Raw genomic sequence first — 26,033 nt, 5'->3', positions numbered from 1 at the left:
TATATATATGAAATTCATAAACAGTGAAAAACACTAACATCTCCATACGATCATAGATAAGAAGTTAATTTATGGATTAAAAGACCTTTTACAGTTAATATAAATAGATATGGCAGCATAGTTCCGACATTCAAAAGAAGAACCTTCCTATTCACTAATATAATTTCAGTGATAAGTCATTAAAATACTAAATTCTGATGGCAATAGCTTATTATTTTTCCTCTCATGTGGTTTTAATATTAAAGTTGTAATTAGAAAAAGATATATCCTACATTTGTAATACTATCAGATATCTGAGTCAAACACTTTTTTTGTTTCTAATACTTTCTATAAATTTTAATCATCTTCGTATAGAATTTTGTAATTATTATTTATTTATCATAGACTATACTGTAATTACTTTAAAGCAATATTTTATGATAAAAAATCGAAGCAATATATTTTCTCTTTCTCCTTGTTATCAAGAATAATATCACTTATTTTGTAGCTAATATAATGATGTGACGAAAATTTAATAATTGTCAGATAAAGAAAAGCTACAAAACCGGCGCAAAGCAAAGAGAGAAAAAATCACCTAGTTCGTTCTAAAGTTACCAATTAAAAACGAATTAATAAAGAAATATGCAAAGAGATATATTGTTCGTGTTTTGAGAAATGCATAAATAGTATTTGTTCTAATAATTGCTAAGGCTACTGCACAAATAATGTATCTAACAGTTAATTTATGGATTTAGTTTTTAATTATTTGATCCACGTTAAAAAGAAATATTATTGAAATGACATTTGGATCTGCTTTTTAAAATGTCATTTATTCCAATCGTTTTCTTTAAAAATCATTTAAAGGAAAGTAACTGAAACCTTTATAGGGGCATTTTTTCTAATAATGTTACGTTAAAATATTTTTGGAATTAGGATTGATTTAGAAAAAGATATCCGTTTAGCTTACCTAAAATTGATTCAATTTTTAAGACCATTTTTGTTTGATGGAATTCACAAAATTTTATTAAAAAAATTGTTCATAAACTTGAATTTCTATGCTTATAAACAACCGAATTCAATTAATTTTGTTTTAACAACAAATAAACTCAATAAGGTATGTTCAAATGAACGAACACGTAACGCAAAAGAGAAAGTAGCTAATCAATCTTGGCTTCTCTTGTTGACCTCTCACTAGCCTTTACTATTACCTATATGTATGTAAACAAAGTCATTAATTGTTATATTTTATGAAGTTATCAGCAGATGGCCGCCGAAGCCTCGAAAAATAGTTTTCCATAAACATTTAAAAATGAATGCAATTAAATTTCACATTGGAATTTTCATCTGTCTCAAATCGTTTCCAATTATGTTTTTACATATTTTATGTTGAAATATAGCTATTTAACATAATATTTGCTGAGTAAGTAATGAAAACTGATAACTTTCGCCAGGTCTGCAAATGGTTCAATTTAGGAAGCAGGTTGTTTCATTCATACCACCTACGCCCTAAATTGTGCTAACCGTAAAATTATTGAATTTTTATAATTTAGTGAATACTGTGAGTACAAGTATATCATGAGTTACCCAAAAGAAATGTTAAATAGCATCATTTTCATAAGTTTTATAAGTAGTATAATAACTTCAATATCAACTTTTTTAATAGTTGTAAATATAAGCATTACACGCTTAGAAACACGACGATTAATTGTATTACAAAGCTAAAGTATGATTTTCTGCTCACCGTGTCATCAACATCCTGTATCGAAGTGGATGTTTGCTTTAATTTTAACCAAACTGACTACACACAAAACTACTACATTTCTCCGCTTACCCCCTCCAGTACAACACAGAATATAAAATAGCTAAACTTTATTTTGATGAGCTAAACTTCAACGAATGTATCTTTCTTAATCCAATAATGTAAAGTCTCCAAGAAAGGCAACTAATAACAAGAAATATACAAAATGAGAAATTATTTATACCCTATTAATTGCGAATGTATATGCCTTTAAGTATGCGCAAGTTTTCGTAGTGGGATTAATATCAATTTATTGCTTATTTCCTTTCCTTTTTACTCCGTACGAAGGACAGGTATTCAGCTTGTTTAAAATAAAATGAAAAATTGTTAAGTTTTAGAAAATTATCTTCGTTTCATTTGTTGGTTAGTTTCACTGATCATTCATAAGATTTATTTCATCAGCTTTTTATATAAAAAAAAACTGACTGAAAAAATGTTATTGTTGTCGTCTTGTTGTTATTTATCCTCTGAACTGACTGCCAACAAAAGTCAGACTAGCTCTAATAATTTGCTGACTTTGATGAATTTAATAAGAGCTAGCCCTTTGACACAGATGGGACACTGGTGCCTCCTTTACATATTTTTTTCAAGCACTCTAATTATAAGCAAAAATATATTTTGGTACCTTTTAATTATAATCAATCCTCTACTAGTTGCTAAATAAATTTTGATAGATAATCAAAAATGTATTTGTGCTAAAATATGATATTAAAAAAAAACGAAGTTTGAATTTTTGTTTCATTAATTCCCAAAAATTTTTCAGTTATTGATTTTTTTTTAATCAAAGAAATTTATATAACAGATACAGATTCTTATATCTAAATAACTGCATACATATGCCAATTTGAAAATTGTTTAGAAGTGAGTCTTGCTTCCAAACTTTTAATTTTAACATAGGAAAAGAAGCCAGTATATCTTAACTATAAATTCTTAAAATGCTAAATATATTTCTCTCTTATTTTGACTTAAATTAATACAAAATAAATAAAAATTAAGGAAAAATATGAGTTGAAGGATTAAGGAATTAGTTATCTAATCTTTGTTTGAAAGTCTAAAATTTGTTCTATTGAAGCTAGATGTGTGTTGATTTCCTGGAAAATTAATTTGTCTGGGAAAATTCATTTATCTCATTTCGTACTGAAAATAAATTATTTTTTTACTGCAGAGATGACGTGTGTTTTATTTACAAGGGGTGTAAAGGTTCCGTATTTTTATTTGGCGTACATCTGAGTTGCTTATCTGATAAATGTAACATTTCTGTTTGTAACTTTCGAAGCAGTTGCTTAGCCTTATGTTTATGATGATAAGTTTAAAAAAGATATGTATAGCTGTGAGCATCATCCTACAATTTTTGTGTATTTTGAATTTTGAATTACTCATATTGCTCAATCATAAATATTTTTCTTCTGCAGCGAAACAATTATAGTTTATGAAAAATTGAAGGATAATATCTACTTCCACTCACCCTATGAAAGTAAGAAATTTTTAATATTATTTTTATACATTGTATATATATACCGCATTATTTACAAACTGGGTTCGCTCCTCGTTGGTGTCCAATGATTATCTGCTCCCCATTCCTCCGTGGTATCAAACAGATAAACATAATGTTTTTGTCTATCAAACCATTTGCAAGTAAAATCAAGAAAGTAGCACATATAATTTCATTTTTATACAGATTTTTTTTTCTGTTTTTGAAATTTTTTCTATATTCTTTACAATTAACATCTATAGAAAACAGCTGAGCTCTATGGATACTTAGATTAATATGCTGAAATTCACTGTGCCTATTTGTTACTTAAACTTTTTTTCATGATTTTCTTATAACTTTTTTTGAAGTTATGCTTCTTAAGCGACTTCCAACAAAGTTGCGTTAAACGTTTAACGCTAAATTTTTATTGTCCGGGAAATCACGTGGTAGGATCCAGTTTTCCCTCATTCATTTCCATATTGTTTTGGTTCTCACTAGCATAAAAATAATAAAAGTCATAAAAGTATTCGCGATCGCAACGAACTATAGGGGGCGTTGTTGTATGAGACGCATACCTGCGATTTCTATATGAACCGTCATACAGTTACTCTGGAGACGTCGTTAATGTAGCGTGTAGCATTGCAACGTTCCTTCTTTAATGTGGCTTATTAAATTTAAAAAAGAAAAATGCTTGATCTTCTTTCTTGTACAACCGAAAACAAAATGGTATCTCTTTTTATTAGAGAAGGAATATCCAAAACACATCGGAAAAATATTTGTACATTAACAGAAAAAAATATGTATATTCTTATAAGAGTTAAAACCTAATGCCCGAGAAATAGTATTACTAAATTTAATGATATAACATGAAAGGCCCATTTAAACTTTACATTCTATAGTTTTAAGAATCATATTAGTTCAAAAATTAAAATGAACAAAAAGTATACATAAGCCTCATAATTTTATGAAATTTAATTTTGTAAACAACGTTTTTTGACAACAATTTTTATCAAAAAATTTCAAGTTTCAATAAAAATCATTATTTAGAAACTAAGAAACGTAAAATAAAGAATGCTGACGAAACAAAAACAAAAAAAAAAAACAATTCTTTTTTGTCGCCATTTTTAGTGCTACGAATATTCGTCTTTGGGATTTGCCAAAAACAAAACAAGATGCAATTTTATTTTTTCAGGAGGGAAATATTTTACCGAAAAAACGAAAATGTACCAATTCCCACAACATAAAACTTTATCTTGGTAAACGTACGTTTTGGAAATGTTATTTCATTTGGAATCTTATTTATCAGAGTTCATATGGCGATATGATTGTTTTGAATCTATGCTAAACTCTATATCGGCTCATTTTCCACCGAAATCCGATTAACTATTTTGATTTTAAATAAAGTGTTTTATTTTATGAATTGTCGCAAAAATTTTAAGTGTAGATTAGCGGCACTTAAAAACCGCCAAATCTGTAGCGGCGGTGGCGTTAATACGTAAGTACCGAATTTTTATTCCATACTTTTCTGAATCATATTACTTCAAACATTGGAATATACAAGAAGTATACATAAACACATAATGTTATACCATTTAATTTTTCAAAAAAAGTATTTTGAGAACAATTTTTATCAAAAAATTATAAACTAAAAAACGGAAAATAAAGAATTCTTAGGATAAAAAAAAGATTTTAAGAATTCTTTACATTGAAATAAAAACTTTCATATTGTTTCTTTTTTTATTATTCTTATAGTTCTTAATCAGACGTAAAAAACCATTCTGTAGAGAACCATCATCAAATGAAAAAAAAATATTTACAAGCAAATTTTTTATTGTAAAAATCATTGCACTTACCTGATTTATGATTCCCGGAGAATTCCAAAATGATAAGTTCCTTGTTTGAAAACTTTATTCTCAAATAATAGATACATAGTTTATCCCTTCATTACTTTTAGATAACATACTACACAGCAAAATTTTATAATTGATATGAATTTGAATATGTAGCTAAAAACAGAATAGCTGAATTCTAGTTGAACTTATTCTTTCAAAATTAAAAAAAACTTACCAAGAAAACGATTTAAATTAATTAAGAATCAGCACAAATGGCACTATTTCAAGTAACTTGGATAATTTTTTATTGTTGTTTTCCGAATTATATGGATACAGAAATATATACTATTCTATAACGAAGAAGAATATGCTATAACTATTACAATTCTGTATGTTCTGAATTCATATTTATTCACTGGAATGACGAAAGCAATGTTGACTTCACTTTAATTCGTAATGAATTGAAGACAGAAGAAATGCATTTTACCTTAATACACACATCTGTAACAGTATCCGAAATCGGAAGTCATCAGTTGCAAGTTTGTTGATAATAGAAATTAAAAATTATTGAGGAATTTTTCTTCAAATGTTTGGCGTGTTCTGTTCCTGAAAGATTTACTAATATTCTGGAGATTTTTTTCAAGTTCTTCGGCCTTTTCCTTAGGGAAATTTTGTTTCTTATTTGCTGCTAAAAAATGGCGTCTGATTCAGTCAATGACTTTGATGGAACTAAATGAAAACGTGATAAATTAATGTCCGATATTTACAGGCTCCCGCTAGACGGCGTACTCGAGCGTTGCGATCGCGAATTGTTTTTCTATAAATATTTTTTTAGTTTGTTTTGATACACATATAATTTAATAGGGTAGTATTTTTTATTTTCAAATTTAGTGGATAACAATTGTAAAAAATGAGTGAAAACAATCCCACGGACAATGCGACGGATTTAAGGTTATGTCAAGGTACGTCTCTTGTGAATATCAATTGATTGTTAGGTTTTCTCTTCTAAAATTACATTAACATACATTATTAATACAAATACATTTTCCAGGGCGAGACGATGAGGCAACCGCAAGCATTTCCACTGGTTCAAGAGGAAAAAATGCACAATATTATCGTGATTACAGAGCACGGAAGCGAGCGGAGCAGGAAAAAGAGTCGTTGAATAGAACTAGTGATCCTTCTACGACTGCTGATTCTTCTACAATTAACGTCGCAGGTTGCGAAGTTTAACTTCTTCCGCGCGGAGGGACTCCACGAACTATTTTTTTTGTGAAATAGCCAATTAGAAAGATGCTGGCTATCATACCAAATTCAGGATTTGGAAAAGTTCTCTTATCATAAGCGGAACCGAAAAGAGAACAATAATAATAAAAAAAAACTAAAATTAACCCCATAAAACCTAACGAATACTCAGAAATAAACGGAAAATCAAAACTAATAAAACTTGCTATCAAACAGTTTAGTTTACAGATACAAACTAAAATCGTTTAACAATTTCAATGGAGATTTATTATTTTTTATCCATAAATAAATCTATGATATTTCTTCAGACAAAACTGTCGCACGTAACATTTAATTGCTGATGTATATGTTTTAACCACTCTTTCTTCCTACGGATCAAGAGTCGTACATCGTGGGTCAAACTATTCTAATCAAATAATGTCATCTTGGAAAATGGTGAATTAAAATAAAGTTCGAAAATATATTTTTGTAAAATGACAGGAAAACCTCTTATATTTCTTTCATGATAATTTTTATTTTGTGATTGAGAATAAAAAAAAAATTATATATACTTTTTACATTCGCTTCCTAGTAAATATGCTTTCAAGCAAATAAATTAGTAACTTCTCTTTTACCTTAATTTATTGTGGGATAAAATAACTGCATTTGGGTGATGGTAATTTGTTGTTGGATTAAAAAAAGGTATTTTTTAAAATTTTGATTTCCGAGAAATATTATTTACCATATAAAACAAATAAGAAATACTAACGAGTATCACTGTTGTTTAGTTTGATGCTCATAAGGGAAGTTTCGTTGAAGATGTTGGTTTATTTCCAATTGTCAATTATTCTACTTCAAAATGCTATAAGAAAGCAATTATATTAAAAATCGAAAACTGCTATTATGAAGAATAAATCTGATAAATAATAATACTCGTTTATTAATAAAAATGCTGAGCTCCCTTAAAATAAAAAGTATTCTTAATTTTTAATCAATTGTATGAATTGCTACAATAAAATTTGCAAATGTACCTGAGAGCGCGGCAGCAGGGACCAGTAACACATGACACGTCCGTTCATATGGAAATCAAAACTGTGAGTGACATGTATACGTTAGAATAGCTAGAATAGCAAGTAAACTTTAAGGAATCTATGTATTGACTTTTGATTGCTTTAATTGTTGATGGAGCTCGTTTTTCTTTTTTTTTAACTTTACGCATTCGTATATGTCGGCGGGAAAGGAAGTGTAAAGACCTGGTTTCTTAGGACAAGCGCCTTATCTGGGCGTCAGCGTTTAGTTGACGTTACCCTGACGCCAACAAAATACTGGTTTGTTAGCTCAAGGCCTGGTTTCTGAGGAGAAGCGTCTTAACTGGGCATCAGCGTTAAGTTGGTATAATTTTGACGCCATAAAAATACCTTTTTGTTAGCTCAGCGTGAGCAGTCGGTCCAACACAGACATTATCTTGCATTGCGCATGCGTTAATAACGTAAGCAAATATTTATTTTGAATTTGTATTGATTTTGCGATTGTCGACCAATGCTTTAAAGAGCAAATAATGACTTTGTCCAAGAAAAAACACATTATAGCTTAGCTAAATGAAGAAGAAGAGGAAAAAGAGACTATATTTAATGTTAAAATTCCCCTGAAAAACTGAGCTCTGCGACGCCCATGCTGCACCTTATTCAAGAATGCGGTATCAAAGAACTACTGATTATATTAATGCATTTTATTTATTGAGAAAAAGATTATATTAATGTTAGTTTTTAATAACTTTAGTTTTATCAAATTCAATTTTTAAATTATAGGGAATATGTTTGACAGTGCTTATTATATTTGCGTACCAAGAAATATGTGGATTCAATGTATTAAGCTTTACTGAATTTTTGAAATTATTATATTGTACAAAGAAGTTGTTAAAAAAGTTTTTTGCGAACTAATCCGCAAATAAAGACAGCGGAACATACAAGTTAGGTTGAATTCAAAGAAAGAATACCTCATTTTCATCTTTAATGTGTCCATGAAAGCAGGCTGATTTCGTTTAAAATTAGTGACAACTATTTTATTTTGTAGTGTTTATTCCAAAATTATGCTCAGTATATATACGTATCTCAAGCGGCGATTGAATGAGGACGTTACATTTTAAATAAATCGACAATTCTTGCCGAATATAGAAAAAATTTCAATGATCAAATCAATTAAAAAAAATTTTCAGTAATAGGGTTGCTCGGAAATTTTTTTTTCTTCAGAAAACTTCATTGTATTTATTCACAGTCAACTTCCCAGTTAAGTCGTATAATAATTATAAATTTTGAAAGCTGATACAGGAAGACTTACTTGATAAAAAGTTCAAAACTACGCCGTTAGTTTTTGATTGGTGCCTTTCCAAATGAAGAAAGTGAACAGCAGCACTTTCAGTTTATTTTACTTTTTTACTATCTAAAAAGTAAAAATGGTGTTAAAGCAGGAAAATAACTATCCGATGTGTATAGAGAAGATGTATTGACAATACAACAGTGCTAAAACTGGCTTGCAAAATTTTGATCTGACAAAATTTCGATTAAGATGCATAAGGATTCACTACGCCAGTTTAGGCTGATAAAGACACAATAACGGCATTAATTGAAGTTTAGTGATCGCTGAGAGCGTAAATCTGTTGAATTCGATTGTTTATCATCATTTGAAATACCTTAGGTTTAATCGCAAAGCTGGTCATATGGGTTCTTACGGAAAAAAATTTGTGCCGTCGCATTAGACGTCTGTGATTTGCTTCACAAACGTCAAGAAAATTATCCGTTTTTGAAGTGGAAGCGGACCATCATTGGGAACGAGAAATGATTTGCTTATAATTTTCGTTTGGGTCTCTACAAAAAAATTTATACGGTAATTCCTTTGCTTCAAATGAAGGGATCAAAAGTCACCTGGATCATTTTTTTGCTAGTGAAGAACAAACATTTGATTAGCTAGGAAACATGCTACTACCATTGGCTCAGAATGGACAATAATATACAGGGTGTTTATAAGGTCCCGGACCCATTTTGATGTTTAATAACTCATGAAATAATAAAGATAGATTAAAATTAAAAGCATAAATGGTTAGATAGACTCAAAAAGTTTCATGACCCTTGTCAATGAACTTCCACGCGTGCCCCCTTCGTCTCAGGGAGAATATCAATTCGATTGTCAATTTCACGCCAGATAGCTTTCTTTTTTACAGAAAAGACGGTCTCATCAGTCGTATACTTACACCCGTATTCACCACGCCGAGGTAAATTCAAGAGTAACTCGGAGATCAGAATATCCACGGTTCAGAGCTACTCTCGGATTAACCCTCGCTTTTTATTCTCCAACCGTTTTCAACAGAGGATTTCACAACTCGAGTTTAACTCTTGCAGGAAATATAACGAGGCCTTTGATTGGGCAAGGTAAAGCCATGTGACTTTGTATATAATATAAACGCGTGCATCGTGCATAAACAAATTAGTGTGAGTATCGCTAATTTAAGTGGAGAGGTTTTAAGAAACGATATCTTTCAAAAAAGTTTATTTCATCTAACTCTTTTTAGGTCATTATTTCTGATAGTTGGGACATATCTTTCTCTTCTTTCAACAGTTTCAAGAAATTCAAGATCTTCAAGCTCAAACGCAGCGATAGAATCCTCCATCTTTTTTGTTTACAAGCTCCTCGTCAATAGGTTACCCTCCGAAAACACGGCAAAAACGGAGGGTTACCCGGAGAGTCAGAACTGTTGATGAAATCTGCGAGTTTGGCGAAATTTCGGCTGGAGAATAACGTTTCGCACTAAACTCGTGATTTTACTCTTACTCATAGATTACCCGGAGGTAATGTGTGTTGGTGAATACGGACGTTAGACATGTTGTAAAACTTCGTATTTCCACACCTAGAAGAGATTCAGCCACATGTCTTTTTGCTACAAGATGGGTGCACCACCTCATTGGGGTATCATCGTGCGTAGCTCTTTGAATGACCATTTTCCAGGAAAATGGATTGGGCGAGGAGATCCAATTCCTTGGCCACCCAGATCACCTGAAATAACACCGCCGGACTTTTTTCTTTGGGGACTTATAAAGGACAATGCTTACAGGAGGATCGTGTCGAACATTGATGACCTAAAAACCAGAATTACAACCGCAATAGCCTCTGTGGATGCCGACATGCTTGCCGCTACCTGGCGTGAAATTGACTATCAGCTTGATGCGACGAAGGGGGCACACGTGGAAGTTCATTGACAAGAGTCAAGAAACTTTTTGAGTCTATCTAACCATTTATGTTATTAATTTTAATCTAACTTTATTATTTTATGAGTTATTAAACATCAAAATGAGTCTGGAACTTTATAAACACACTGTATTTCAATTAATTCATTCATGATAACAATATCGTCTTTCGTTTCAGTAAGAATAAATATTAAATGATATACGAACACGAATTTTCTTTCCCTTATCTCCAGTCTACCGAGAGAGGAATTCGGTCTGGGAAGATAATGGCCTCTTAAATAGAATTTACATCATTTACAATTATTATTTCTTGAAATTGTATTTTAACGTAATTCATTTAAAATACTTTTTTATTTACCAGGAAAGAAGACAGTAACTGAAGAGCTTGAATCACGATATCAAAGTAATAAAACAAAAAATTTTTATTTCATATTTCATAATTTTGGTTTTACTCTTTTAGAAAGAATTTAGAAAGCTTTGAAACATTCGATTCTTTAAAAGGTATTATCAACCAATGCTAAAATATAGACGAATTAGTTCCACACACAGCAAACACATAAATAAAAAAGTGAGAAACTTATTGTCGGATATTTTCACAGTATTTATTGTCGGATATTTTTACACAAAGTATGCTTTTCATACTAATCTGAGTATAGAAAACTATAATGTTAAGTAGTAGCACGCTCCAGCACTACTCGCTTGGAGACTAAGCTCGCTTCGCTAGCGATCAAGTTAGTCCAGTTAGAAACGAGGCCAAGATTTTGGCATCATAAATAATTGCAAAAACAATATTAAAACGGAAATAATTTGTTTCCTTGACGCAAAACATTTTTAAACCATATGGTCACAAAATTAAAAAAGTGTGATTTTAGACTTAACTTTAACTTCCAACTAACTAACAGCTTTTGCAATGCATCTTAGGAACACAATTAAATCACCATTAGGCATTATATTACCTAGTGACAATTTTCTATTTTGCCTATTCTCTGTAAGTTGTAATTGCAGCAGCCTGATATTATTGGTATATAAAACGAAGTTTCATGGTTTAAAATCAAAGTTTTTTATTTAAAGTAAATTAATAAGAATGCGTAGATTGTTTTCCATCGAGGAATCGGAATCTGCCGCTATTTTTGATATTTTTATAAATATGCTGGGCCTTTGCTCGCTAATATGTTGGCCTTTTTTCAATCCGATCAAAGTGGTCACCCACCTGCTCCAGGACAACAGCAAGTGAGACTTGACTTCAGTGATCTACTTGGAGCTGTGTCATGATGATCAATCCACTGCAGAATTAAAAGGAAGTTAACTCATGAATGTTTTAAAATACTTTTAAAAAAATTCAACTCAATTGATTTAACTTTTTAATTGTCTTTAATTATTTACAAAAAAAATTATTTGATTTTTCCTGTTGATTTTTTTTAAACTTGAATTTTTATCAGTTTTCTACATACTGTAGGATATTTTTATGGTGTATTTCTTCCTGTTCAGGTTCTGAAACAAACTACATTGGATTCAAATAATGCGATATTTATGCACCATAAAACTTAACAATGAAACTTTTGAATCGAATCGATCATCATTTTTATATCTTTTCATTATAATTTTAAACTCTGACCGGTAAAAATAAATCCCATTATATTTTTACATTGATAATAGCTTTTTAAAGGAATGCGAATTGAAAAAAAAACCCTTAAAATATTGTTTTTTTATGTGAAAAAATTGTGCCATATTTTGTCCAATATATTGTCAATACTCATAATATTATATTTTATTCTTAAAACTGTCGTGCTTATTACAATTAATTACTTGCCAAGTTGTATAACAGTGTATATTTTATCACACCTATACTTCAAATAATTCTTTTTCATAGTTTTACACAAATGAAACTTTATTATAGGTATGTCATATATGTTATCACTCTGACAAATATTATCCACTTAGGGTGTCACGAAACAATTTCAAATCTCGTAAGGTGGCGGTACATAGAAAAATTCGCAGATAGAAGGCATTTAGTGTTTATTTTAAATCCATACTTAAACACTTCCAAAACTAACGAACGACTTTCAATTTCACTTGGTATACCTTGAAAGGGTTTTAAACTAATAATGCGGGCAAGCCAGTCAATCCATGTATTTAAAAATATAAGCATCTTTTATGTGTTAGTTAAGTAGTTAACGTAAGGTATGACTATAAAGCGTTTGGAATCACACAGCTGAACAATTTGTTTCCTTTTCCATTACTTTTATTTTTGATTAGATTTTTTTTTCTATTTGCAGACAGTATTAATTTAATTATTCTTTTATTTTAGTTATTGTGTTTTTTTTAACCTATTTGACATTTTATAAAGGCATAACTTGGCATTTTAATATTTTTTTTCCTTTAATAAAAATGTTTTTGGCTTCCAGTTAGTATCAATTTAAAAAATAATTTTACTTTATTTATTGAGTCTTTTTTAATAATTAAATATTGCTTGATATTTTAATGGTAGACATAGTTCATCATTTCAATCAAATATCATAGTTAAAATAATAATATTTCAAACGGCTGTTTCAATAATGAAAGACTTCGACAATTTTTTCAAAATGTATTGGGTTTCTTTGTATCCATGCGACGTTTATTTCGTTCGACAGGTGGAAAAATCATATGAAGTGATTTACTGAATTTCGGAACCAGAATAAATTCAAATCAAGAAATAAATTTTCGGGAGGACTGTATTTTGAAACACAAACAACAGTTCATCAACATTTTTTATTGAAACCTTTTAATAAAATGATGAGACATGATTGAAACGCTTCTAAACATCTGTAGGTTGGGAGAACCTTTTCAATGTTAATGAAGTATGCCTTAGGGCAGATGGATTTGGAAAAAAGTTGTTCAAAGGAATGAACAATGATCTAACAGTGCATGATGCAAATTATTATTTCTGTCAATTATCTGAATAAAATTATCTGTAACGATGCGTTAATGAACGAAATGAATTTTCATTAACTTATGTTTCTCATACTTGAAATTTTGAAACAAAAAGAGTATTAATTCGATAAAAAAATAATAAAGAAAGAGAATTAAAAAAAAAATGAAAAATAAATAAATAAACTTATGTGAAACGGAAACTACTTTCAATACTGCATTTTCTACTCCTGCATGAATGATTTTTTTTTATCATGGTTCATAAAATATTTAAAATAGTATATAAGTTTTCTTATATCAATATATTAAGAAAACTATTTGTGTCATATATTTTTAGGTTTAAAGAAGCCGCTAAAGAATTTCGGCTTTTTGCGACAATAATATGTAAGTATCAATATCTGTTATGTATAATACAATAAGATACGGTGCATTATTTTTTTAACAATTAATTGCCAAACTGCTTAATAGTTTACATCAGGGGTCCCCAACCCTATGCCCGCGGGCACCGCCCGTCGATCGATCTAGGTGCGCCCGTTGCTTGTGCCCAACGGTAAAATATTTCAGTTTTCCATTTTCGCAATAAATGCTATGCAAATTTTATGCTATGCAATTACATACTGAGGTACGCTGGCTCAGTAAAGGTTAAGTACTTGATAGATTTCTACATTTAATTGGAGAAATAAAAAATTACCTTGTAACCAAAAATCAAACATTTTTAGAACTAAGAGATCCTCTTGGACTAGCAGATTTGTCTTTCATAACGGACATAATAGAAAAACTAAATAATTTGAACTTGGAGCTGCAGGGAAAGGACAAACATAAAACAAAATTTATAGAGGCTATAAACTCGTTCAGAGCTAAGCTAGTTTTGTGGATATCACATTTGAAAGTGAAGTCTCTTGTGCATTTTCCAAACATGAAAAAAATGATAGGTGACAGTGAAATTGACTTATTAACATTTGTCATCAACCTCCAATTGCTTAAAGATCAATTTAAAAAGCGCTTTCAACAATTTAATATCATCGAGCCTTTGATAACTTTTTTGTTAATCCTTTTACCAACCAAATAAACGTAATCGTAATAGCAACATACATTTCAGAATTAGAAATTGTGGATCTTCAGAATGACATTATCCTCAAAACTATTATATCACATGAGAAATTCTGGAATATAGTTGAAGGAATAAATTCCATTCTTTAAAAGAGCATCATATTCTCATAATGGACTATTACAGTCAAATTTTTTTATAATTTTAATGCATTCGGAATCCTTCAAAACTCCCAGAAAACATTTTATTACTTTTCTAAGAAGACTATTTATTTAGTTATTTTCAATCAAAAAACGCTTACTTTCGTTTTCGCCTGAAACGGGGAGTCACGTGATTATGCACGAACTAACGTCACACGTGTCCATCTGCCGTTCACTTACAATACCTGTGCTGTGAAAACCAATACGTTCTAGCTTTCGTTTGAATTTTCTAACTAAATCCAACTATTTTAGATGGTCTAAAGCTATCTGTATAAAAAATTACATCTTAATATCGCTTAATAAAAATGTGGATTTGATATAACGTATTTTTATAATGTTAAATTTCAATGGTACCCACTAAAACTTTGTTAATACTTGACGAAATTTTCTAGCTCGGAATATTTAAGATTTTTTAGTTCAATAAAAAAAGTGCATGGTATTACTTATAAATGATGCGTTATAAATACAAAATAACTTCGTTTTTTCATTTTTTAACTATAATTTTAATTGTAATGTATACTTCAAGTTCATTTGGAAGATTTATTAGTAATATCTTAAGTGAAAGAAATGTTGGATCAATTTCTTATGTAGAATAAATAGTTTTAGATTTTAAAATGTAGGACAGCTTAAGTTATTGATAATTTTTATCTATTTATTCTAGTGTGAATTCAAAGCATGTAATTGTCTTCATAGCAGTAGCCTCTTAAAAAACGTGTGATCTTATTAACATTACTTTAATTGCCTTAATCTATGTTACAAGAGTATTTGAAATCAAGCATATGCATTTATTTAGTTCTTTATTGCAGAAATAGGAATAAAATTTTATAAATGCATATAAAAATAATTTTTCGCCATAGCAAAGCTCCTATTTACTCAAAGAATAAAAATATTGAGAAAAAATATCAACATTACTGTTTATTTTTTAATTATTTAATAAATAATAAAGAATGTGCATTAGAATTTCTTTAAATTTTGTGTAAGTTAATTTTTTATTTTTGTTCTCTAGCTTTAGTGAAACAAAAGCTTTCAGCTTAATGATATTCGCTGAAATTTTGTGGATAAATGAGAAATTAAGTGAAATTTTAAGTATAACTAGATTATGGTGATGATGATGGTCAGATATATTTCAATGGTCTAGATTCTTGAAAGTGTTGATACGTTTTCGGCTATACCGTATGCATAACCTGAGATTTTTTTAAAACTATTTTAATAAATTTTTTTTAATTAAAAATGTATAATGTATTAATTTTACCATTTTATAATTCTTCATTGCAAGCACTGAAAAAGCTTGCAAAATTAAGAAGAGAGATTAACAATAACCATATTTCATTAATACTATATTGCAGAAAAAGGAATTAAAATTTATAAATAAGAATAATTTCGAACTGTAACGGAATTCCTATTTAAGCTAGGAATAATAAATATAAGCGTTAATGTTTATATTTAATACATAGTGAAACAAAAAAAAGATGACATAAACTGCATTAGTAAATATTTACTTAAAAAGAAAATCCTTCAACTCTAGTAATAAATAAATAAATTAAAGAAGCAACATTAAATTACATTATTTGAATTTTTGATCATTAACACATATATTGTAACGATGATGGATTGATATTTTTCAATGGACTAGATTTGTGAAAATACTGATTTGTTTTAATGCAATAACGAATTATAAAATCATCTATCCTATATCAAAATGTATAAAATTTCTATCCAATCTGCGACTTATTTTAATTAAGTAATTAGGTTGTAATGAAGCATTATTTTAATTTAAAAGTAAGTGGAATAAAATAATATTTTCTATGAACTTTAACACCACTGATTTCAGCCGAAAAGAAATGTTGATTCGCTGTAAAGAGCTACATAATCATTTCTTCAGATATTTTAATGATAAATAACAACGTTTGAAGTTTAAAAATCTTTCTTTCATTTTGCACACATTCTCAGAACCGTAAATTTAATCCACAAAATTTTTACTGATAATCTACAAAGGATGTTCATACGATATACGTGATATCAAAACTAAAAGAGCATTGAAATAGCCTTAGCGGATGGAAACGGCACGTTTCCCTTCGGCACATTTGACGTCATAACCAATCAGGGATCGTTTTTGATTGCATCACTTACGGAGGCCTTTTGGGGCAATTTAAATGTTTAATAACTAAATAAATTAACATTTGCCGAAAAAAACAATCAGATTTTCGGTTTCAGGAGAGAATTTCCAATAAGTTAGGTATGAAAATAAAAAAAAATTATGATATGCTGTAATTGTCCATTATATAACGCTGGCCAGCGAAATGCCATGCCAAACACCACACTGACTGTATATTATAAATAATTTTTATACTTCGTATGTTTTGAAAGCAATTTAGTAATCATTTATTTTACGCAAGAATATTAATACTAATTATATTCATATGTTAAATTAATTTTCAAAACAAAAATTTTTGTGCACTATATGGAGTGTGTATTATTACCTATGTCTATCAACTATACATTTATCTTAAAAAAATAAATGGTGCCCGCCATTCGACCGATATTCTGATATTTGCTCTTAGGTACAAAAAGGTTGGGGACCCCTGGTTTACATCATTTACCTTCCTCCATAAAAACAATCGTTTCGTTCAGATTTACATGGTTTAATATACCTATGCGACAGCATCGTTTTTAAATATAATTTATTGTTCGGTATCTGTAAGTGACGTCACGTGAGGGTGACTAACCTGATTGGCTGTGAAATCGTAGCATTTGTACATTCTACCATTAAATCTGACCAGAATTGCCAATTAAATCTAATATAAAAATTAATTCCGCCTGATAGTTAACCAAGTATAATAGCTGTAACGCTTTCGCTCCACCTTTTTTATACACAACTAGCTGATTTCAGCGGTCTTCTTCTTCTTCAGTTGCAGGTACGTGATTGAGAAAGATTTTAATATTTTTTAAAGGATTTCAACAGAATCACAAAGCAAATCTTTTGGGTTTGGAAAGTCGGAGACCTGCGCGCGCAATATAGAGGAGAAAAGTTTTATCATATACATTTCAGAGTTAAAAGAAACAATAAGCTTTAGCAATTTACTGACGGAAAAGTTATATTTCTACATAAATTATCCTAAATCAACGAATTTTTTAGATCCGTTTTACCGCTGAAGTGTCGGAATCTGTTGTTATTCTGATTATCTAGCTAATGCATTGATTAACGAAGGGAATGCGTTTAAGTGAGAAGAAATGACTCATTTCTCAAATGACCAAGGTAATCTGCAATATAGACAATAATCTGCAAGCACATTACCTACTAGGCCTTCGTTAAAGGGTAAATAACCTGAACAACAGCAACGTTTATGTGTTCTTAAAATAACATAATGTTATTTGTTCATAATGTTATTAACTATTTAGAACATCAATTTACAGCAATGAAACAATCAACACATTGATTGATAAAATCAATCGTTTTAATAACCTTAATGCAAATAATAGAAGTATTTAAAATATTACTACAATTAATGAGTTTAACATAATGACGTTTATTTATTATTCAATATCGAATAACATCGAAGAAATTAAAGTCAATAAATGCAATGAAACAAACAAAAAACTAGTTGACAGTATGTGAGAAACGAACTTTTCAACTTTAACGATACGAAAAGCATTAATGCCCAAATTACCTAGAAAAATTGCGGAAAACACTAGATTCCGCACTTTAATGGAATGCCCAATTCATCAACAGATTAGCTGTAGATAATGTGCATATTATCAGCTTTTGAGCTTCACTTTAATGGAAAAGATGGTGAAGTAATAATAAAGAGTTATCATTTAAGTTCTTCAATACCAAACGATGCTTCTCATCGCAAAACGTTGAAGGAAGGTTTTCAGAATGGACAGGGAAACGCTGTATTGGCCGGGAAGATTTGTCATCCACACCATATCAATTAAAAAAATATCCTTCGTCGTTAACACATGACTACCAGTAATCTGATTTTTTCCTAAACATTGTTTTTAAACTCTTCGTTGGTCTGAAAGCTATAACGTGGACACAGTTAAAAATATCATTTCTGATGGATAGGAGAGTTAATGTTCCCTATTAAGAACACAGGAGAAGAAGTTTTCGTGCTAAATTCTGCTTTACCCCCATTGGTAATTTAGAACTTAAAGTTCAGAGAAAAGTGAATTCATGAAAATCTGGAATTCAAATACTGAAAGAAAACTTTTCAAAACATCAACAAGCAAACACATTCCCTTAGGAAAATTTGCCATAGGTTTGCCATAAAAAATGCCATAGGATATAGGATTAAGTTTGCCATAAAAAATGCCATATGGTAAAAGTTTGCCATATAGGTATGGCAAAACACCATAGGAATATCATATGGCATTTTTTTATGTGGCAAATTTTTGCCATACGTATATGACAAAAGTGTATGGCAAAATTTTACCATAGGCAAAACATCATAGGAATATCCTATGGCATTTTTTTATGTGGCAAATTTTTGCCATACGTATATGACAAAAGTGTATGGCAAAATTTTACCATAGGCAAAACCCCATAGGAATATCCTATGGCATTTTTTTATATGACAAATTTTTACCATACATGTATGGCAAAACTTTGCCATACGTATAGGGCAAAATTTCACCATAGGCAAAATCCCATAGGAATATCCTATGGCATTTTTCTATATGGCAAATTTTTGCCATAAAACTTAGATGTGCTACATCTTATGAAGAAATATTTTTCCATAGGCTATGGTACACCTTTGCCATACAGCTATGGCAACATTTCTAGTTAATATTTTACCATACATCAAAAAATAATTACTTAAAAGGATCTTTCGTAATGGATATTAAAAATGCAAAACTTAATAATTGTGGAATAAATATATATCCAGAAAGCTTTTTTTAAAAATTTCTTTGATAAACTTCCCCTGTTTTACTTGCAGAATCCTTTCTGAATGCTGTTCTTAGTTAAATAAATTTTAAACGGTTAGTACTAACCGTTAGAAAATGGGTCCGGTTGTCGGAGCGAGTGGGGAAAATATTGCAAGATTACTTAAGTTTATGCAGTTTAAAAAGTAAATAAATATGTCGAATGTAACATCGCTTGCATGTCGATATTTTGAAAGACTATTTTCAGCATTTGGAGCTTTAGGGTTTACTCTAGGTTTATCTGAACTTATTTATTCTATACTTTAAATTGTAAGTTACTTCTGCAGATGAAAGAGAATTTCACATGAAGGCTTTCTTCCACCAAATTAGTTCCTTTTAAGAGGGGTGACTTCTCATCAGCCCCAAAATTTCCAGACCAACGAGAAACTTCATTGCCCCTGCTGGCTATTTTGTATAGTTAGTTGAAGGAAATATTTTTCGAAAAAAACTTTTTAAAGCTTTTCTAACTTCATATCAGAGCTTCTTGTGTCGGAAATGTATTCATGTTTTTTAGGTATAAATTCATAATCTATAGTCTTTTTCTGTGGTCTAGTGGAAGCTGGAAAAAATACCGTGGATTACTCCAAAGGTTTAAAGTAACAAACTATGCAAACTAAACTATACATATGTAACGAATACTGAACATTGATTTTTGGAATTTATTTATTTTACAGGATGAATGAAATTGATTATGTCCATCAATTGAACACTGGATTTCTCCTGATGATGGCTGTTACATCCAATGAAAAACTCTGTCCCAATGTCTTTGGAATTTTCGACAAACTTTTATAAGAATTGTAACCACGAAGTTCATCAATTGTCTAGCGGAAGCTGGAAGGATTGCTACCCGATTGATACCCTGAGTTGGATATGTATGTAGGAGTGTTTTCATATCATGGGACTTTAACAACTTAAGTACTGATTTTATTTTATTTAAATGTTTTGACATCAAGCTTTTATGAAAACTTTAAACATCTAGCTTTCATAAATTAGTTTTATGTGCACTGATTTTTAATAATATGGGCAAATAAAGTTACTTAGTTACTCCTACCTTGCTAGATCAGGCATTAGGTAATTTCTTTGACATGCATTAGTCAATTAAAAAGTGATATTACACATTAATTTATTCTAGTTTTAATATTATATATAATATGATACTGTTTGATAGTGAAAGACTCTTGGAATTTTATACCAATTTTAAACACATTTAAGATTCTTAGAAGCGCCAATTTAATAATGAGATGAAGCTTTTACAGAGCTGTGATTTTCTTAGACGTCTATAGTTAAAATAATAACGAGCTTAAGAACTTCACTAAAAATGTTTATAGACAAACATCCAACGTCTAATGTAGTTTTAAAAAGAGTAGGAAGTTCTCTCATACTCTTGGTGCTCTCTCTCATTTTTATAAGTCTCTTAACTTACATCTAAAGCTCCACTAGTCGTTGATATTATTAAAATCAACTATCATTAAATCTTGGCAATCGTTAAATACTGTTTCCGTCAGTTTTAGAAACTTGATTTCCCGATATTTGCTTGCAAAGTTTTGACTAGTGTCATCATAATCTTAAGAAAATCGTCTGGGGATTTCTGCAATAAATTTATTTTAAACATGGTTTGAGCTTTTTTGTGATAAACTCAGAAACAGTGATATTTGTCCCTTCTTCTTAAGCACACTAATTGTAAAGAAACAGTGTTTGTAGTATCAATAATCTGTCTATTTCTCTAGTTGATTTTTATTTGTCAAACTACTTTTTTAATATCTTATTTTCAAACTTTTTAAACTTTGGATGCATTATAGCTGAGTTATACACAATTGTGAACTTTTCACAATCGAGTTATTACTTTCATGTAGTTGGACACATTTGAAAAGAAAGGACTCGGCATTTGCAATGAGTTTGTTAAAACATTTTTTTGAGAATTACCTGAAATCAAATTTTATGTGAAAAATTTTATATTACGTGTTACAAACGTGAGAATGTTTGAAAAGTCTAAGTCAATATATGTTCAATTTGTGCAAAAGCACCGGAGATTCCTCACGGAGGAACTTTTTTAGAAGGGAAAACATTTTTAGTTCAGTTTTTAAAAGAGGTTGCAACATTGAATCAGTTAAATTTTCAAACTTTATAGATTTCTGAGTGTTAGAAGCTTAGAAGGAGATACGCAACAACAAAATTTTTCAAAACTGAATCGGGTTTCTTATTTTTATTTTCACGTAGTTTGACATTGAGTGTTAAAATTCCTGTCCTATATATATGAATTGAAATTCCTACATGTGAGAGTAGCTAAGGAAGACCAGAACATTTTGTATTAATGCACGTTTTGGAAGACGTAAGTTTTTCCAACTTTTTTATAACGTTCTCTTAAAACAACAATTTCTTTCTTTGCTCATGACATTGTAACTTCTTAAATTGCCAACAGAAAGAATATAACTCTCGCCTTCCAATTAGATGACCCAGATTCGAGTATAACCACGAAGAGTTTTCGCTTCTTTTTATGTAACGCAATCGTGAGTTACGCAGACGCTCCTTCAATAAGTCCTCCGCGAAAGCTAGCTTCTTTTCCCTTGTCTTTTGGGTTGGTAACAAAATTATGAGTCTACGAGCCGCAAACTCAAAAGTGGGTCAGCCGTTTAACACCGAATGTTTATTTTACTCAATTATCTGAAATATATTTTCATCGCTTTTTTTTCATTGTTTTAAAAACTTTTCTAAGAAGTAAATATATAATAATACCTGCGAAATATTTCACAGACACATATTATTGAAAAATTCTTACCTAAATTATTTTTTTCTTTATCTTCTTCTTAATTGTGTCATTTTTTACATGAAGCAAACATGAAATAGCTACTGATCACTCGTCATACTCTAAGAATTAAATATACAACAATTATTACTCTGAAATTTCCCTTTAATCTTCTTCTTAATTGTTTCATAAATCTTTACGTCATTTAATTTTTGGTGCTTCAATACTAAGATGTTCTAAGTAAAGTACTAAATGGAAAAAAAAATAAAACTGCTTCAGCAAAACTTTGATAAAAATACATGATAATGTATGTGATAATTAATACATCTACTTATTGTAATAGCTGTGAATTTCAATGAATATATATAGGAAGTAAAAAAAATAGTGTTTGTCTATTTAAATGTGTCTTTATATTTATGTCATATATAGTATAATGCTAGATGTTAACTGTTGTTAATTTTTAAAATTGAATTTGATGGTAATTGTTAAGTCTGTAAAAAATATCATTTATAAAAGTTATAATGAAGATATATTGCGTATTTTTATATGTTTAAATTTGTTCCATGTCATGAGCTTTGTAAAAATTGTAAAATGATGCACATAGTTTTAGTGATTTATGCAAAAGAGACCCTATAATAATATTATTTGCTGTAGTGTTGCTTGTTATTTAAGCTTTGTCAGCTTAATCTTAAAATAAACTTCTTACGTTGGAAAAACTAATTAAATTTTAATGAAAAGTTAATTTTAAGAAATATGTTTCAAAAGTTATGAAATTAATTAAGCCAATATAAATATTTTTAAGTATATTAGATATCATTTTTTTGCATTATGATTGAGGCAATTTCGAAGGTTTTTTGATGCAGTTTTAATTTTGAATGAAAAAAGCGAAATTAGTTGTAATTTAAAAATTTATTACTGTATCTGCTGTTTTAAAGTCTAGTTTATCGATCATCATATTCCATTGAAATATTCATATTTTTTATTTTTCATATGGTTTTGTTGCACAATGCATCTCAGAGCTACCCAAAATTAAAAAGAAAAAAAAATGTTGAAATTAAACTTTTAAACCTAAAACCGGTTCTGTAAATGAAGAGAATTTGTGGAGCAAGTAGAGAGATAAAAAAAATTGATTGCTAAGGAAAAAGCTCACAAAAAATGCTATTTTTAATCTTTTCAACACATAATCTCGGTCTTTATTTATAGCATACCATTAAGGATGTTAAGTAATAGCCTCCCTTGATAAATATTTTTAGTATCATTGTCACAAAATAAAATAAAAAATTTATCATTTATTTTGCATTTTCTGAAAATTTATAGTTGATTTGCGTGTTTGAATTTCTTCAGGAATTCGAGATTTTTAAGAAATTACAAAGTTTTTTAATATGCTGTTTTAAAAATTCATACAGAGTTGTTTAACGTGTTGTATATTAGATAACATCAGAGAACTTTTTCTAACCATTAATACCTCAGAAACTACTCGTCCTATTTTATGAGATTATATACAATTTAATCAATATGGACTTTACATCCTCATTTTGTTAAAAAAAAAGTTTTTAGAACGTATTATGCTACATGGAATTCGTCTATTCATAAGATAGTTTAAATCCAAATAACAATTAGATAATTTCTGCTATATGGAAGCAATTCGATTTTTAAAAAAAAATTTCTTGCAAAAGATATCACAGTTTAGCGTTAATGATTTAAATGGGATCAATAACTTTTGCTTTATCGTTTCAATTAGATTTTTAAAATAAAGTTTTCTAGTAAAAGATATTACAGTTTGACTTTTGGCCCGTTTTGCCATACTCTGTAAAGGTTGCAGTAACTTTTTAGGAAGATCGATTTTCGAGAAATTCATTTTATCTCATTATTTTACTAGCTGTAAGTTTTTAGAAAATGAAACATTTATAGCGCTTCTTCCTTAATGTATACAATTTTTTAGAAATAACTATCCTTTTTAATCCAAGTCAGCTTGCTGAATAGCGAATGAGAACAAATGATATAAATAAAGTAAGTTTCAATTTCATATGCCAATACTGACAGAACTTTTGTAACAATGCAAAGTTTATGTTTAAATATTTTTTTTCACGTCTCTTTATTTATATTCCTAATACTCCTGTTTTCACTTATTTTATTTTTGAATATTATTGAAGCATATATAAAGTACAGTGATCCAAAAAAAAGTATTTCCCTAACTAATTCACACTTAATAGCAATCTAAGGCAATGAAAAAGACGCACTCTAAATATGCAAATTAATTATTCTTAGTATCTAAATAGGCATTTTTATCATCTATCTAAAACACTACAGGGAAGTCTTGCTGTTCTCCTTTGATGTTATTGCGGAGCGTAATTATTTCTTTTTCTTTTTAAAAAAAATATTTACTCTTTAATGAATTACTTCATTGAATTCGGCGTGATCTGTCTTCAAAGAATTCAAACATTTTAATTTTAGCCAACAAATTAGTGCTCCGATACTTTGTGCACTCAAATCCCTCGATGCATAGTGCACCCAAACCCTTCGATGCATAGTACACCTTCTTTCTTAACAAAAAAAACAACAAAAAATTTGTAAATGGGCCCAAGATTTTTCCGATTTGAGAAATTAACCAACTAAAAAAATTTTTTCTTCTTCTGGAGAAAATGTCTCTTAGTCTGTCATTAACACGTATTCATAACAAAAATTAATTACTTAGGTATACTTAAAGTACATCATTTGAAGCATTGAAGTTACAACTGAATATATGGAAATCCGTTGCTTAAATCAAAGGTTATTTAGGGTAGTACTTTTTTATAGATTTGTACTGTTAGTTAACAAATAGGAAGAAATAATTTTTGCACACTTGGCGATAATAATAATCTGTAAATAATTACTGCCTGTTGCAAATAACTTATTGCAAATCTGAAAAATAAAATGTTAAATGCACAAGTTTTTCTATTCATCTTCTTTATGGTCACCTGCAATTATTTGTAGCCTTTATCAATCAATAAAAGCTGTAAGCTATCAGTATATTATGTTTATAAATATAGTTTATAAACATTTTGTCCCTGTTACAAATAACTTGTAAAAATTCTGCAAAATAAAATGTTAGATGTAATGTTGAACTTTTTCTTCTCATTTTCTTTTAACTTTGAACCTCCTAAGCCGCAGCTTGCAATATATAGGATAACATTTGGTGAAATTTTATTGCTTAAAAAATTTGAGTTATTTTTTTCTATTTGTGTAACAAAGAGATCTTTTATATAAAATTATAATTCGTTTACATTTTCAGTTGGGGATTGTATTTAATTTATTATTAAATAAAATTTTGAGAAAGGTAAGTAATTCAATTCAAGTAGCCTTTCAGATTGAGTTTTGGCACATGCACTTGCTATTTGAATTTTGTGAATTTTGTTTCATGACTAAAATGTGAAGAAACATATATCTTTAAAAAAATCTCCTGCAATCTGCAAAAAATTCTAAAATTTAAAATTTATAATTTTTATGAAAAAATTTAAAATAGCTAAAAGAGAGTTCGTTTTAATTGAATGACATTTTTTTATAATTTTTTTGAAATATTTCATTAGACTCAATATGCTGAAAGGAGTAACATACCAGTCCAGCAGTTATCGCCACTTAAAAGGAGACAAAACCCTAAAATCCCAACTTTCTGCAAGTTTTGAAAGTCTCC

At 29.4% G+C, this 26,033-nt stretch overlaps 1 long non-coding RNA gene across 1 annotated transcript; it reads left to right on the top strand.

Annotated features, from left to right (window-relative positions):
• The first annotated feature begins 3,016 nt into the window (after positions 1-3,016).
• Positions 3,017-25,447, top strand: LOC107446494 (uncharacterized). The gene is made up of 4 exons (XR_001584393.3): positions 3,017-3,251; positions 10,904-10,945; positions 13,787-13,833; positions 20,295-25,447. It is a non-coding gene; the product is annotated as an uncharacterized lncRNA (long non-coding RNA).
• The last annotated feature ends 586 nt before the right edge of the window (positions 25,448-26,033 follow it).

The sequence above is a fragment of the Parasteatoda tepidariorum genome, chromosome 7, assembly GCF_043381705.1.
Source record: "Parasteatoda tepidariorum isolate YZ-2023 chromosome 7, CAS_Ptep_4.0, whole genome shotgun sequence".
Classification (NCBI taxonomy): domain Eukaryota; kingdom Metazoa; phylum Arthropoda; class Arachnida; order Araneae; family Theridiidae; genus Parasteatoda; species Parasteatoda tepidariorum.
Note: the sequence above shows the minus strand (reverse complement) of the source record. Positions and strands in the feature narration are given on the sequence as shown.